This window comes from Pelodiscus sinensis, chromosome 31 (assembly GCF_049634645.1).
Source record: "Pelodiscus sinensis isolate JC-2024 chromosome 31, ASM4963464v1, whole genome shotgun sequence".
Taxonomy (NCBI): Eukaryota; Metazoa; Chordata; order Testudines; family Trionychidae; genus Pelodiscus; species Pelodiscus sinensis.
In genome coordinates, this window is record NC_134741.1 from 12,396,981 (window position 1) to 12,411,440 (window position 14,460).

The window sequence follows — 14,460 nt, forward strand, 5'->3', positions numbered from 1 at the left end:
GTCATGCCACTGATCCTCTGCCTCCACCCTCTCTCGCAGGATGGTGTTGAGCTCTTGCACGGCTTCCACATGCTGCCTCATGATGTCTGCATACACACGCCTGTGTCTGCGGCTCCCATGTCCCCGAGATGGAGGCGGGGTGGGGTGCTGCAGTCGTCTTGCACGGCTGGTCCGGCTGTGGAGGAAAAGAGGAAGACACAATCAGTCATAAAAAAATTGGACTATGTAACACTTAAAATACTAACAGGATGGTTTATTAGGGGATGAGCTTTTGTGGGCCAGACCCACTTCCTCAGATCAGACTAACACGGCTACATTTCTATCACAATCAGTCATGTGTGCAACAGCTGTCCAAAAGGGCATGCCCTTTCCTTGAGACAGGGGAATCAGACATTCTGAAGGTAACACGGTGTGTGACCTGGGCATCAGCCTGAGCATCACAGGTTTCCCTTATCAGAGGGGTAGCTGTGTTAGTCTGAATCTGTGAAAGCGACGAGGAGTCCTGTGGCACCTTATAGACTAACTGAAGTGTAGGAGCATAAGCTTTCGTGGTCAAAGACCCACTTCATCAGATGCAGGTAGTGGAAATTTCCAGAGGCAGGAATAAATATGCAGGCCAGGATCAGGATGGAGATGACGAGGTGGATCCAATCAAGGAGGATGTGAATTCTGCTTTTGTAGTTAGCAAGCCATTCACAGTCTTTGTTTAATCCAGAGTTGATTGTGTCAAACTTAAAGATGAACTGTAGCTCAGCAGTTTCTCTTTGAAGTCTGGTCCTGAAATTTTTTTGCTGCAGGATGGCTACTTTTAGATCTGCAATTGTGTGTCCAGGAAGATTGAAATGTTCCCCTACAGGTTTTTGTATGTTGCCATTCCTAATATCAGATTTGTGTCCTTTGATTCTTTTACGTAGGGACTGTCCAGTTTGGCCGATGTATATAGCAGTGGGGCATTGTTGGCACATGATGGCATATATTACGTTGGTAGATGTGCAGGAGAATGTACCAGTGACAGTATGGCTGATCTGGTTAGGTCCTGTGATGGTGTTGCTGGTGTATATATGTGGGCAGAGTTGGCACCGAGGTTTGTTGCAAGGATTGGTTCCTGAATTCGAGTTGTTATGGTGCGGTGTGTAGTTGCTGGTGAGAATATGCTTCAGGTTGGCAGGTTGTCTGTGGGCAAGGACCGGCCTACCTCCCAAGGCCTGTGAAAGCGAGGGATCATTGTCCAGGATGGGTTGTAGATCACTAATGATGCGTTGGAGAGGTTTTAGCTGGGGACTGTAGGTGATGGCCAGTGGTGTTCTGTTGGTTTCTTTCTTGGGCTTATCCCGTAGCAGGAGGCTTCTGGGTACACGTCTGGCTCTGTCAATCTGTCTCCTCACTTCCTCGTGTGGGTATCGCAGTTTACAGAACGCTTGTTGAAGATCTTGTAGGTGTAGGTCTCTGTCTGAGGGGTTGGAGCATATGCGGTTGTACCTCAGTGCTTGGCTGTAAACAATGGATCGTGTGGTGTGTCTGGGATGGAAACTGGAGGCATGCAGGTAAGTATAGCGGTCGGTAGGTTTTCGGTATAGGGTGGTATTGATATGACCGTCACTTATTTGTATCGTGGTGTCCAGGAAATGGACCTCCCGTGTAGATTGGTCCATGCTGAGGTTGGTGGTGGGGTGGAAGCTGTTGAAATCATGGTGAAATTCTTCCAGAGTCTCCTTCCCATGGATCCAGATGATGAAGATGTCATCGATGTAGCGTAGGTAGAGAAGGGGTGTAAGTGGATGAGAGCTGAGGAAGCGTTGTTCCAGGTCAGCCATAAAAATGTTGGCGTATTGTGGGGCCATGCGGGTGCCCATAGCAGTGCCACTGGTCTGGAGGTATATGTTGTCACCAAATCTGAAATAGTTGTGTGTGAGGATAAATTCACAGAGTTCAGCCACCAGTTGTGCTGTGGCATCATAAGGAATACTGTTCCTGACAGCTTGTACTCCATCTGCATGTGGGATGTTAGTGTAGAGAGCCTCTACATCGATGGTGGCTAGGATGGTGTTTTCTGGAAGATCACCTATGCATTGTAATTTTCTCAGGAAATCCGTAGTGTCACGAAGGTAACTGGGAGTGCTGGTGGCGTAGGGTCTGAGCAGAGAGTCCACATAGCCAGACAGTCCGTCAGTAAGAGTGCCAATGCCCAAGATGATGGGGCGTCCAGGATTTCCAGGTTTGTGGATCTTGGGTAATAGATAGAACAACCCTGGTCGGGGCTCTAAAGGTGTGTTGATTTGTTCCTGTGTTTGTTTAGGGAGTGTCCTGAGCAGATTGTGCAGTTTCTGAGTGTATTCCTTAGTGGGATCTGAGGAAAGAGGCCTGTAGAATTTGGTATTGGAGAGTTGTCTGGCAGCCTACTTTAGGTAGTCAGGCCTGTTCATGATGACAACAGCACCTCCTTTGTCAGCCTCTTTGATTATAATGTTAGAGTTGTTCCGGAGGCTGTGGATGGCATTGCGTTCTGCACAACTGAGGTTACCAGGCAAGCGATGCTGTTTTTCCACAATTTCTGCCTGTGCACGTCGGTGGAAGCATTCTATGTAGAGGTCCAGACTGCCATTTCGGTCCTCAGGAGGAGTCCATGTGGAATTCTTCTTCTTGTGCTGTTGGTGGGAAGGTATCTGTGTGTCAGTGCACTGTTCAGTGTCATGTTGGAAGTATTCCTTGAGACGGAGATGGCGAAAGTAGGCTTCCAGATCACCGCAGAACTGAATCATGTTAGTGGGGGTGGCGGGGCAAAAAGAGAGTCCCCGAGATAGAACAGATTCTTCTGTCGAGCTGAGTGTGTAGTTGGAGAGATTGACGATATTGCTGGGTGAGTTAGGGGTACCATTGTTGTGGCCCCATGTGGCAGGTAGGATTTTAGACAGCTTACAGTCCTTTTTCCTCTGTAGAGAAGTGAAGTGTGTAATGTAGATCTCCTGTCTTATTTTAGTAAAGTCCACTTGTGCAGAAGGTTGGTGTTTTATGAGAGACTCCAGATTGGAGAGCTCCAGATTGGAGAGCTCCTCGTTGCTTTCGCTTTCACAGGTTTCCCTTGTGCATCACCCACTGTGCACCCACCTACCCCCCCCCCCCCCGGGTGTTACACAACCTCACTGCACTCACCTGCTGCTTCATCTCCGGCATCAGATGACACCTGGGATGCCTCTGGGGTCTGTGTGACTGGCTCCAGGGTCAGGGTCACCGTCTCCTCACTGTCTTCCTCTGGCACCATGTCCCCATCTCCAGACTGCTCTGGGTCCTGCTCTGGCGCATCTACCACAGGGTCCGCCAAGCCAGGCTGGACGAGATGCCGCGGTGTGCGTGCTTCACCACCACCCAGGATCTGGTCCAGCTCAGAATAATAGGGGCAGGAGTGAGGGGCTGCTCCAGAATGGGAGCTATCCTCCCTGACCTTCACATACCCTTGGCGCAGCTCCTTAACTTTGGAGCACACCTGGTCCTGGGTGCGGGGGTAGTGTCCTCTCTGGGCCAGGGCCTCTGCCATGCCGCCGCCTGCTTTTTAGGGCTTGTAAGGCCTCCTCTTCTCCCCAGAGCTCGAGAAGGGTCTTGAGCTCTGGCCCAGACCATGCCGGTGCCCAGCATTTGGAGCCCCTGGTTGGGGTCCCCAGAAGGCTCGCTAGAAAGGCCAGGAGGGTCTTGGGGCTGGGACATGCTGCACTTAACCAGCCGTGTGCTCTGGCTGCTTTGCTGCCACAAGTGGCTGTGAGGGTGCCTGTCCCTTTAACAAATGGCTGCAGACAGGAACCAGAGACATGCAAGGCATGCCCCAGATTGTCCACCAGGGCTTCTTCCTGGAGGCCATTATTTTCGAAAAAATGGCCTCCCCGCGTCCACACTCACTTATTTTCGACGGATCTCCGTCGAAAAAGGCGTTCTTCCTCGTGGAAGTTTTTTCGAAAAAAGGCTACTTTTTTTTAAAAAAACCCTTCAGTCTGGACACAGCCTGGGGCGTCTTGCACCCATTGCTGACTCTGGCTCCATGTGAGGACATGAGTATTCTGAGAGCTTTCTGGCCAGTCCTCCAGATTTTCTCATTAGCACCCCTGTGGGCAGCTGATCATGCACCTCCACCTCTTTGAGCCCCCCCTTGTCCCCCCCATTTCAGATTTATCCTCGCTACAGGGACTTTCACCAGGGTTCCGAATACTCCCCTCAGGGTTAGGTAGGCATCAAGGGTTAGGGTAGGCCCATCACCTCAGGCCATGCCAGTGTCATCTCCATCCCCCTGTCCCAGAACTCCTGGACCCTCCTTTCCCCCACCTCAATGGGGATGACGTGATGATCTGCAGATTGAATATGGCCACTCTAGGGCTGGTGCTTTGCCCTCTCCCGATGGCCTGCCCTGCCAGTCTCTTCTCCTTGGTATAGCCCAGTTAACTGCATCCCACTGGGCTGGGCCATCCTCCGGGTGCTCTCCCTGCCAGATCATAGAATCATAGAGCTGGAAAAGACCTCAGAAGGTCATCAAGTCCAGCCCCCATCTCTAGGCAGGACCAGTTGATGCTCCTGGTACCCTGTCTGGCTGCCATCTCCTTCACCCTCTGGGATTGTGCCATCTTGCGCCTTTTTTGGCCACATAAGTTGCCTTTCAGGTCTCTTGAGTCCCATGGTGGGGTTGTCCTGGCCTGGCACTCTGGGCCAGGTTTCCTGGAGTCACACTTTTGATGGGTCTCTGGGTGACTCCCCTTCTGGGACTCTGGTGTGGGTCTCCCAACTGTCCCTGATCTGCTGGCCACAAACTCATCCAGTCTTTGAGCTTCTGGTCAGCCAACCACACCTTGAGGCATGGGGGGCAAATGTCATATAACTACTCCAGCCCCATCAGGTTGTACACGTCATCGGCAGTGGTGGCCCTGGCCTCCTTCCCCCACTTGTGGAGATATTCCTCCAGCAGGTAGGCCACCTCCTTGTAGGTGGTGCCAGGGGACTTGTGCAGGCCCCGGAATGGTGTCCAGTTGGCCTTGGGGGTCAACTCAAACTTCAGCAGCAAGGCCTGTTTGAACAGCTCATGGTCCCTATCTCAATCCCATCCACCTGGCTGCAGTTTAGATGTAGCCCCAGATTTGAACTTTCTCTGGATAGGAGTAAACTTCTGCTGGCAGTGGGCTTGGTGGGAGAGTGGGAGGCCAGGGCCACATGATGGCTGCCCAGTTGCTCCTGGGGTGTGGCCTCGTGGCAGGTGGCTGCTCCAGGTACCAGCTCCAGGCCCAGCACATGGGGCAGCTGCCTGCCTCACAGCCCTTCCCCAGGAGCAGCTGGGCAGCCACCAGGTGGCCCTGGCCCCCCATTCTCCCACCAAGCCCACTGCCAGTAGCAGTTTACCTTTCACATCCCAGGAAGGGGAGTGCTGTGGGGCTCTGCTGAGGCGATGGGTGGGATCAGAATTATTTGTGTACCCCTGTGCAGGTCCACCCCCTAGAGGGAACAGCTCAGGGGAGGGGTGTAATTTGTCTGGGTTACTGGGTAGGGACTTGAGCCCATTCCATGATGTATTGTTGAAAGGGAACCCCCTGATATTGAACCTAGCCCTAATTGCTGCCCACTCCCCGTGGCAGGGTCACAGGTGCACAGAGAGCAGCCAGCCCTGTTCTCTCTGTCAGGGTGTGGGGACTTCCACTGTCAGGCCAAAACAAGTCTGGATCTTTTCCCACTGCCCCTCTGAAAACCAGCCCTTTTCATTTAGCTGCCTTCCTTAGAGCAGCCAGCTGTGAACCGTTGTCCCTGTATTGGGAGGGGGATAAACCCGGGGCCAGCAGGGCTTTAATTAGGCACAGTCAGCAGCATCTCCTACCTTGTACTCCTGAGCAACCTCCTTGATGGGCACCACCGTGTTGGACATGTGGGCCTGGGATTTCTCACACACCAAACAAATGGCGGCTCCATCTTCCTGGCAGAAGAGTTTGCGAGGTTCCTGGTGTCTCTCATACAGACCCTCCGTTCACCCTTCCTCTGGCTTTGGTCCCAACTGCTGGAGCTTCAGTACGATGTTGCTCAGCTGGGTGTTGGGTTTGAACTGCTCTTTCTGGAATGAGGTCCTGCACTGGAGGGGGGGGCGAATCTTTGGACCTGTTCATCACAGTGCTGGGTGAGGCAGCCTCGGCAGAAGTTGTGCCCACAGTCTATTGTTACTGGCTCCTGTCAGATACTCCAAGCAGATGGAGCAAGTGGCTTCATCTTGCAATTCCCCTGCTATCACTGCGGAGGCTATGGCCATCTGGCGTGTGTCTGCTTTGCCTGGCGCGGGCTTGTGCTGACACTGAAGGAGAAGAAGAAAGAAGAGGCAGCAGGAAGGGAATGGACAAAACATGAAAGTGAAACTGAAAAGAGGGGGCAGGGCAGAGGGAAGGAGGGAGGGAAACAGGAATGGAGGGAGATTGGAAGAGAGAGGGGAAAGAATAGGATCATATCTGGTCAGTATTGCTGCAAGTCTGGCTGGGACAGCATATCTCCTGCTCCCCAGGCAGCTTTGTGTGTCTAACCCACTAATGTGTGACCGCTGAGCACATGTCTTCCCAGATGCTCCTTGTAGGAGCCTAAACTCTAGCTCAGGGCCTATGTTTTTGCAGTAAGTTTCCCCAGGGCCAGTGTTGCTGCCTCTGGCCATGTGTTTCCCTCTCCCTGTCCACACACCCCTCTCCAGTCTGAGCTGGGAGCTAGTCACAAGCCAGGGGAAGATGAGTGGCTGGCAGCTGGCCAGCCAGTGTCCCTCTGGCAGGGGTTCATCCAAAGAGAGGCCTTTGCTCCTAACCTGTAGCCAGGTGGTTTGGGAACTTTGGTCAGTGGAAGACACCCCTCTCCCCCATCTCAATCAACCTTGTGCATGAGAGGTACAGGGGATGTGACTTGGGACCTGCCACCTATTAGATAAGGACCATAACCAGAGGTGCTGTTGCAGATTTTGGTGGTGGTGGTGGTGGCAAACTTTAGCCATGATTCCCAGTGTGGGCAGAGGGGTGAAGCTCCCACTTAGGGAGGCAGTAGCAACCCTGCCCGGGCCCTGTCCCCTTCCACTGTCTCCCTCATCTCTCCCCTCCCCTCCCTTAATTGCCAGGCCAGGGCACTGCTTACCTGTGGGAACACTCTGAACATGTATATGTTCTGGTCAGACCCCTCCAGAATCCCTCCCCTCCTGCTGTACAGCATGTGGGGCCGTGTGGGATAAGAAAGCCGGATAGGGCCCCATTCTGCAACCCCTCCCAGTCCAATCACCGGTTTGGTCCTGGGGTGCTACTGTGTCTCAGGGCTGTGGGGGAAGTGAGTGGGCAAAAGGGGGTAGTATTTAGGCAATTGCAGTGGCAGGGAGAGTCTGCGCTGAGCAGTGGGGGCAGGGCACCAGGGCTGTTTGCTGCCCCTCCTGCTCCAGGGTTTCCTTTTTTGGAAGGAGCTGGGAGTAGCTGGAGTGAGGGGAACCCACATGACTGATAAGAATCCAGCCTGTTCTCTGGGTGTTCAATGTGTCACATGACAGGACGCTGTGGTCTCCCGATCCCCGGCAGCTGCAGCTTCGTTCGCTGTCCACCCAGAGTTCAACTGAAATTCAAACTTGGTCATTAAAACTCCTTGCAAGCAGGGGTGGCAGGTTTGCAGAAATTTTGGGGATGCCAAGAACCTGCACCCCTCCCCCAGCCAGGCTTCACACATACACACACTTAGGCCGTGTCTACATTGGCACCCTTTTCCGTAAAAGGGATGCTACTGAGACACTTCGGAATTGCAAATGCTGCGGAGGATTTAAATATCCCCCGTGGCATTTGCATGAACATGGCTGCCGCTTTTTTCCGGGTCGGGGTTTTGCCAGAGAAAAACGCCAGTCTAGACGGGATCTTGTGGAAAATGAACCCTTTCCCAGAAGATCCCTTATTCCTACTTTGCCAGCATGTGGCGGGCTCCCCAGTCCCGCCCTCTTCTCCCCTAGGTCTGGCCCCTTTCAATGTAGGCCCAGCGGCCTAGTCCACAGTCAAAGCGGGCCCTGAGTCCTAGTTCAGCACAAACTCAGCCCCAGCGGCCTAGTCCAAGGTCAAAGTGGGCCCCAAGGCCCATGCTCTGGGTGGATGGGGTAGGGGGGTCTGGGCTCTCCTTCTCCACTGGACCCCAACCCAGGGCCCTATTAGTGGTGGGTAGTTCCCACCACTGGCTCAGTGGGGAGTTCTCCCTGAAACACACTGAGCCCACCACAGGGTTCTCTGCCCCTTGCCCAGGGTTGCTTCCTACCCCAGCCCTGTGGCCGACGGAGACCCCACCTGCAGACGCTGGGCTGGCGGCAGCCCGATGTTGGCAGGTCTGGTGTCTGGGGCAGCAGCGAAGGGGTTGTCCTCCACAGCGGGGCGGGCGGCCCCCTGGAGTCGGCATTGCAGGCGTGCTTGACCCGGGGACGGTAGCAGCAATGGCGGTCTTGGCGGCTCTTGCTCCGGCAGCAGGTCCTGCTGTGGCTCTGGAGGTTGGACAGGAGCTCCTCACTCCCCGGAGGCCACCCACAATTGAGCAGCCCAACAGCCTTTTATATTGGGGCTGCACTGCGAGCATGCCCAGCAGGGCTGCAGGGTAGGGGCATATTCCACCCAATAGGTGGGCTCTCTGCCCCCCTGTTCAGTGCAGGGCAGGCCAGCCCCATCATACAGCGGCTTCCAATGGCACACATTTTCCAGCCACTTCACCGCCCGCGCACTGCATGACTCCCTCCCTTCTCCCCCCATAGGGGACTGCCTGTGTCGCACAGGGCTCCTGGTCCAGCAGTGCTGCCTCCCTCTCCTCCAGGCCGCTTGTTAATACAGCAGCTACTGCCACCACTGCCAGGGGCCAGGTGGGCTCAAGGCAAAACCTGGCAGAGCTGTTCCTGGACTTCCACACCTTGGAGCTGCTGCCTCAGGGGGCTGCGTGTAGCCCGGCTGGGGCACTCAGCAGCTCCTCCCCACCCCACTGGCAGCCAGCCCAGTCTGGCAGGGAAGATCGTGGTTTCTTTACCATCAACTTGCCCTCCGTGCGGGGAGCTGCTGTTGCAGCCTCACAGTTGCACTAGCAAAATGGCTTGGGTGTAATTATGTAATTAGTGGTGAGTTTCCATTAGCGACTGGTGGTCCATGGAAAGGTTTACATTGAGCCTGGTAGCTCATGGGCTACAATGTTTGAGAACCACTGAAATAGAGGCATCCCCAGACTCTCCCCTCAAGTTAGTGCAATGCAAGTTGGGCTAATGCAATGCTGCGTGGGAGGGGGGCTGAGCTCCCTCCCCCTTCCCCTCCTGCTGAGGTAGTGGCAGTGTGCTGTCCAGAGGCTTTCCCCACTGAAAGAGGGCATGAAGCCAGATGCCCACTCATGGCCAGACCCTCACACCCTCCCCTCCCCTCCCCATACCAAGACCCCACATCTGCAGCTTGCTCCAGGACCCTTCCTTGCTCCTGCACGCTCCCTCCTGGTCAGACACCCTTGCCCCAAGCCCCTTTCTGTACCCTCCCTCCTAAGCAGGTACTCTACCCCCAGCTTGCTTCTGCACCCTACCTCCCACTCAGACCTGGTAACTTCTTGCCCAGATCCTGTACCCCATGCCTATCCCACATACTGGCAACCATGTCCCACACACTGAACCCCCACATTTTTGTCCCCACCCCAGAGCCTAAAGGGGGGCATAAAATCCACTAACTCCGGAATCCCAGAAAAGTAAATCTGGTCTGAGGCCTTGAACCTCAGTCCTCCCTACCCTTCCCCCTCACCCTGAGCTGGAGGCTCAGGGGAGTGAGATGTCTCAGTTGGGGTCCACACCAGTGAGGGTTGGGGTTTTTGAAGGTTTTTTTTGCTTCTCAGTTGTAAGGTCCCCAGCTGATTTTTCTGTGGGTCAGTGGCCCCAACCCAATAAAGAAAACACTGAAACCTTTTGTGCTGGACATGAATTAATATTCTACTTTATTTAAAATGAAGTTTAATAAGCTAACATGAGAAAGTTAAAATGCTTAGTCTGTTTAATAATTTCAATTAAACTGTTCTCCCCAGCTGCAGCACTAGCAAACTGGCTTGAGTGTAATTATGTAATTAGTGATGAGTTTCCATTAGCAACTGGTGGTCCATGGAAAGCTTTATATTGAGCCATGTGGCTCATGGGCCAAAAAGTTTGAGCACTACTGAAATAGAGGCACCCCCTGGCTTCTCCCCCTGAGTTAGTACAATGCAAGTTGAGTTAATGCAATTGCAGGCTAGTTGCATGGGGGGATCCTATAGGGCTCCAAACCATCCTTATTGGTAGGAGGATGGTGGGAGGAGTTCTTAGAGGGGTCATTTTACTTCTGGTCATGTGTCCATCTTGACTCCAGGAGTACTCCCTCCAAGGGTGGGACTTCTTGTGGCATGCAGGCATGGCTGATAGAGGTCAAGGGGCGTGGCTGATGTGTCCATATTTTTTGAACCAAAATTAGGATCACCATACCCATGGATAATTAGGAACAGGATGAGCCATGTCTGGATCCAGACTTACATTCACTGGTGAGAGAGAATCGGCGCATGAGGGGCAGAGCTCAACACTGGGGAAACTTGGGTCATTTTTCACCCTCCCCAGTAGCCCTGTTCTGGCTGTGGAATCCTGGGTCCCCAGTTGCTCCTGCAGCAGACATCTGACTGATTCCTCTGTTTGACTTCCAGAAACAGATCAGTGGAGAGAGTTAGAGGAAAGACTGAGACTATGTCTACACTGTGGCGGTTTTCCGGGATACTAGAGGTATCCCAGAAAAACCCTGCTGCATCCAGGGAATGTGTCTGCTCTTCTGCTTTTTTTGTGGAAGAGTAGACACACTCTTTTGGGAAACCCTTTATTCCTTGTTTCCAGAGGAATAAGGGCTCCTCTCAAAGAGGAGGCTTCTCCGCCTTTTGGCCCCGTCTACATGGGGTCAAATGGCGGAAAAGCCTCTTACGAAAAACCAATTGGAAAAGCTACACAAATTGTGGAGTGCAATATACGTAGCTTTTTCTGATAAAAGAGTGTAGTCTAGACATAGCCTGAGTCTGCTGGGAGGGTGCTGAGAGGAGTCGGTAAACAGATTTAACCCCCCTGGGAATACCCCTTCCCTCAGCTGGTCCTCCCTGCCTTGTCCTGGGAGAAGAGGGGAAGAGGTGGCATTGGGGAGTAGCTTGTCCAGACCAGAGAGTAAGGAGGAGGAGGTGGCATTGTGTGAGGTAGTCCCTCCCCACCCCCAAGAGAATGGAGGCTGTGGCATCACTGGAGTGACTAGAACATGCCCAGTAACATCTGCTGAAGCCGCTGCCCTCTCGCTGCCCTCGCTTGGGAGGGCAAACTGCCTCCTGCAACCAAAGGGGAATAGAGAGGAGAAGTGGGTGGGGAGGGCAGAATATGTGCAGAGCCCAAAAGGAGCAGGGAGGAGAGACCAGAGTGGATGTGAGGGAGGGGAAGAAGAGGCGCTGATGGGCACATGTGGGTGCAGCAGCTGGGGTACAGAAAGGGGGAGTCACACTGCTAGATGGGGCATAGCAGGAAACCCTGTAGTACGGAAGAGCAGGGGGGGATAAGGGATATGGGTACCACAAACCACGGGTTGAGCTCAGTGTTTTGGCTGCCAAAACAGGCTGTGGTAGACAGAGTTTGCATTTCTTACTGAATGGTCCAGCTCTGCCCCACCTCCCCAGCAGGGCGGGAGACAAGGAAGGTGCATGTGTGTGTATTTGTTTGTTTAGAGTCCAGCTCAGCCCTGCACCCAGAAGCAGCAGCTGATCTGTCTGAACCGTAGGATTGAGCTGCCAGAGGAGGCTGGATTCAGGGAAATATTTTACCCCGACACAATCTCCCTTGTAATAAACTGACACTTTCTATCACATTTTTGACACTTCAGAGAATGGCTGGTTATTTTATGTAATAGCCCCAGGCCTGCACAGAGCCAGTAGTAGGGCCACTACCCCTGGTAGCAGCAGCATAACAATCCCTCCTCCCCCTGCCACCTCCTCCACCTGCATATTGTGTGCAAGGCAGCAGGTTCTAATTCATTCCCACAAGGAACAGCTAAGGCTGGCATGTCCAAAGTCCGGCCCGCGGTCCAATTGCGGCCCGTGTTCCGGTTTAATACGGCCCCACAGGTAATTTGGCAATATCTATCTTTTATGGCCCCCAACGAATCCATATGCATTGAGATGAATACATTGTAAAATCTCAGTTAATGTCAGTTGGTCTAAATCAGTTATAAATATATTTGGACACAACATGTATACTTGGTGTTATGTTCCTGTTCATATTTTTTGAATTTAAAAGTTGACAGACAACCTTTATTACCAGTAATATGTAATGTACTTTACAATGTTCCTGACATATTTCAGCTTCCTGGATTTTTTTTTTCATCTGGCCTTCAGATATGAAAGGCAGAGTGATTTAACACCTGTTTAGATTTGTCATCCATGTGACGAAATGAAAAGTATGCCGTTTGCAATAAACTTTGCATAAAATAGTTAATTTGCATTTAATTTTAATGGTTCAAAGAATGTCAGGCAAAATGGTCGGCCCTCACGCATGTTCACTTCATCAAATCTGGCCCTCTTTGAAAAAAGTTTGGACACCCCTGAGCTAAGGTGTTTGGGGAGGGTCCCATTCCTGGGTTGCTAAGCAGAGAGAGCTTCCTTCCCCCCACAGAACTGATAATGAACCTCTATGAGCTGGAACAATGCCCCTGGGGACAGCAGTGAGTGGCCTCACTCCCAGCCTTCTTGGCGGGACACCTGAGGGGAACAGAACTCTGGCCACGGTGGAGATCCGGTTCTAACCAGATTTTCCTAACTGCCCCGGAATGTTCCAGAAGAAGAGGGCAAAGCCCAAGATGGAGCCCTGGGGTCTAAGGTGACTGACTCCATTTTGTTTAGCATAAAATCACTGTGTGAACATTAAAAGCATGAACATAGAACATAAGAACATAAGAACGGCCGTACTGGGTCAGACCAAAGGTCCATCTAGCCCAGTATCCTGTCTACCGACAGTGGCCAGCACCAGGTGCCCCAGAGAGGGTGGACCGAAGACAATGATCAAGCGGTTTGTCTCCTGCCATCCCTCTCCAGCCTCTGACAAACAGAGGCCAAGGACACCATTTTATCCCCTGGCTAATAGCCTTTTATGGACCTAACCTCCATGAATTTATCCAGCTTCTCTTTAAACTCTATTATAGTCCTAGCCTTCACAGCCTCCTCTGGCAAGGAGTTCCACAGGTTGACAACACGCTGTGTGAAGAAGAACTTCCTTTTATTAGTTTTAAACCTGCTACCCATTAATTTAAACCTGCTACCCATGAGCATACAACACAATTATATATTCCAAATTAATCACTGACACATCTGCTTGTGATCTGGCATTGGGAGAATAAAATAAAAATATTTACTGTGGGACTGTGAACCCAGCGAGGAGGGAAGCATCACTAAAGGTGAATTACTGGATTATTAGTCTCTGAGGGCTGCATCTGCAAAAACAACCAGGAGTCCTGTGATACATGAAACACTAACAGGTTTATTTGGGCATGAGCTTTCATGGGCTGTGGGACTGCAACACAATTGGGACTTGCCTATAGTACAGGACAGTAGCACATTTGTTAGCTGCTGACCCTCACACATGCTGTTCAGAGCCTCTAGATAGCACAGCTGCTAAGTGTGTGTTCTGCATAATAAAAATGGAGGAATTCTGCTACAAACATGCAGATCAGCAAGTGCACTATGGCTGGTTTGCCTATAAAGGACATGAATAGGTGACTTACTCATGTGACAGACTCCATTTTGGGAGGTACCTTCACAGAGGAAAACAATGGATTTCTCTCCCTGTGAACAAGATTTTGAAAGGGGCCCTAGAGGTTCCTCCATTTGTCTTCAATCCTGCTCTTCACTTCAGAAGCATCTTTGCTATGGAGAAAGGGCTGGGAAGGATTTGTTGAACCAGCCTAACAAAGGATGTACTCTAGAGACTTTTAAGCTAGCAGTTTGTTATGTCTCTGCTAAGAACCTTCATCAATAACTTAGTGATTGATGGAGGTAATGTGAGTTCTTTTATATTCCTACTCTAAACCTTTTCTTTTCATGAATAAACCTACAGATTTTATATTCTAAATAGAAATTAAAAGGTGCAATGCCAAAAGTAACATCCCTGCGAGTTGCATGAAAACTTTTCAGACACCACAGTAGAGGCTCAACTTAATTATACACCCAAATTTCAAAACACGAACCAAAAATGTGCCCCTTTTACTTGGTTGTGGCTTAACGACAAAGTAAAAGAATCAAGCTGTGAGCTATAAAAAGGAATAATTTTAAAAGTGGAAGTTAAATCCTAGTGAGAAAAATAGAAAGGAGCCCAAACTCTGGCAAATGAAGTATAAAAACATAATTAGGAAGGCCAAAACACAATATGAAGAACAGCTGTCCAAAACTCAAAAAATAGCAAGTTACCTTTTAATT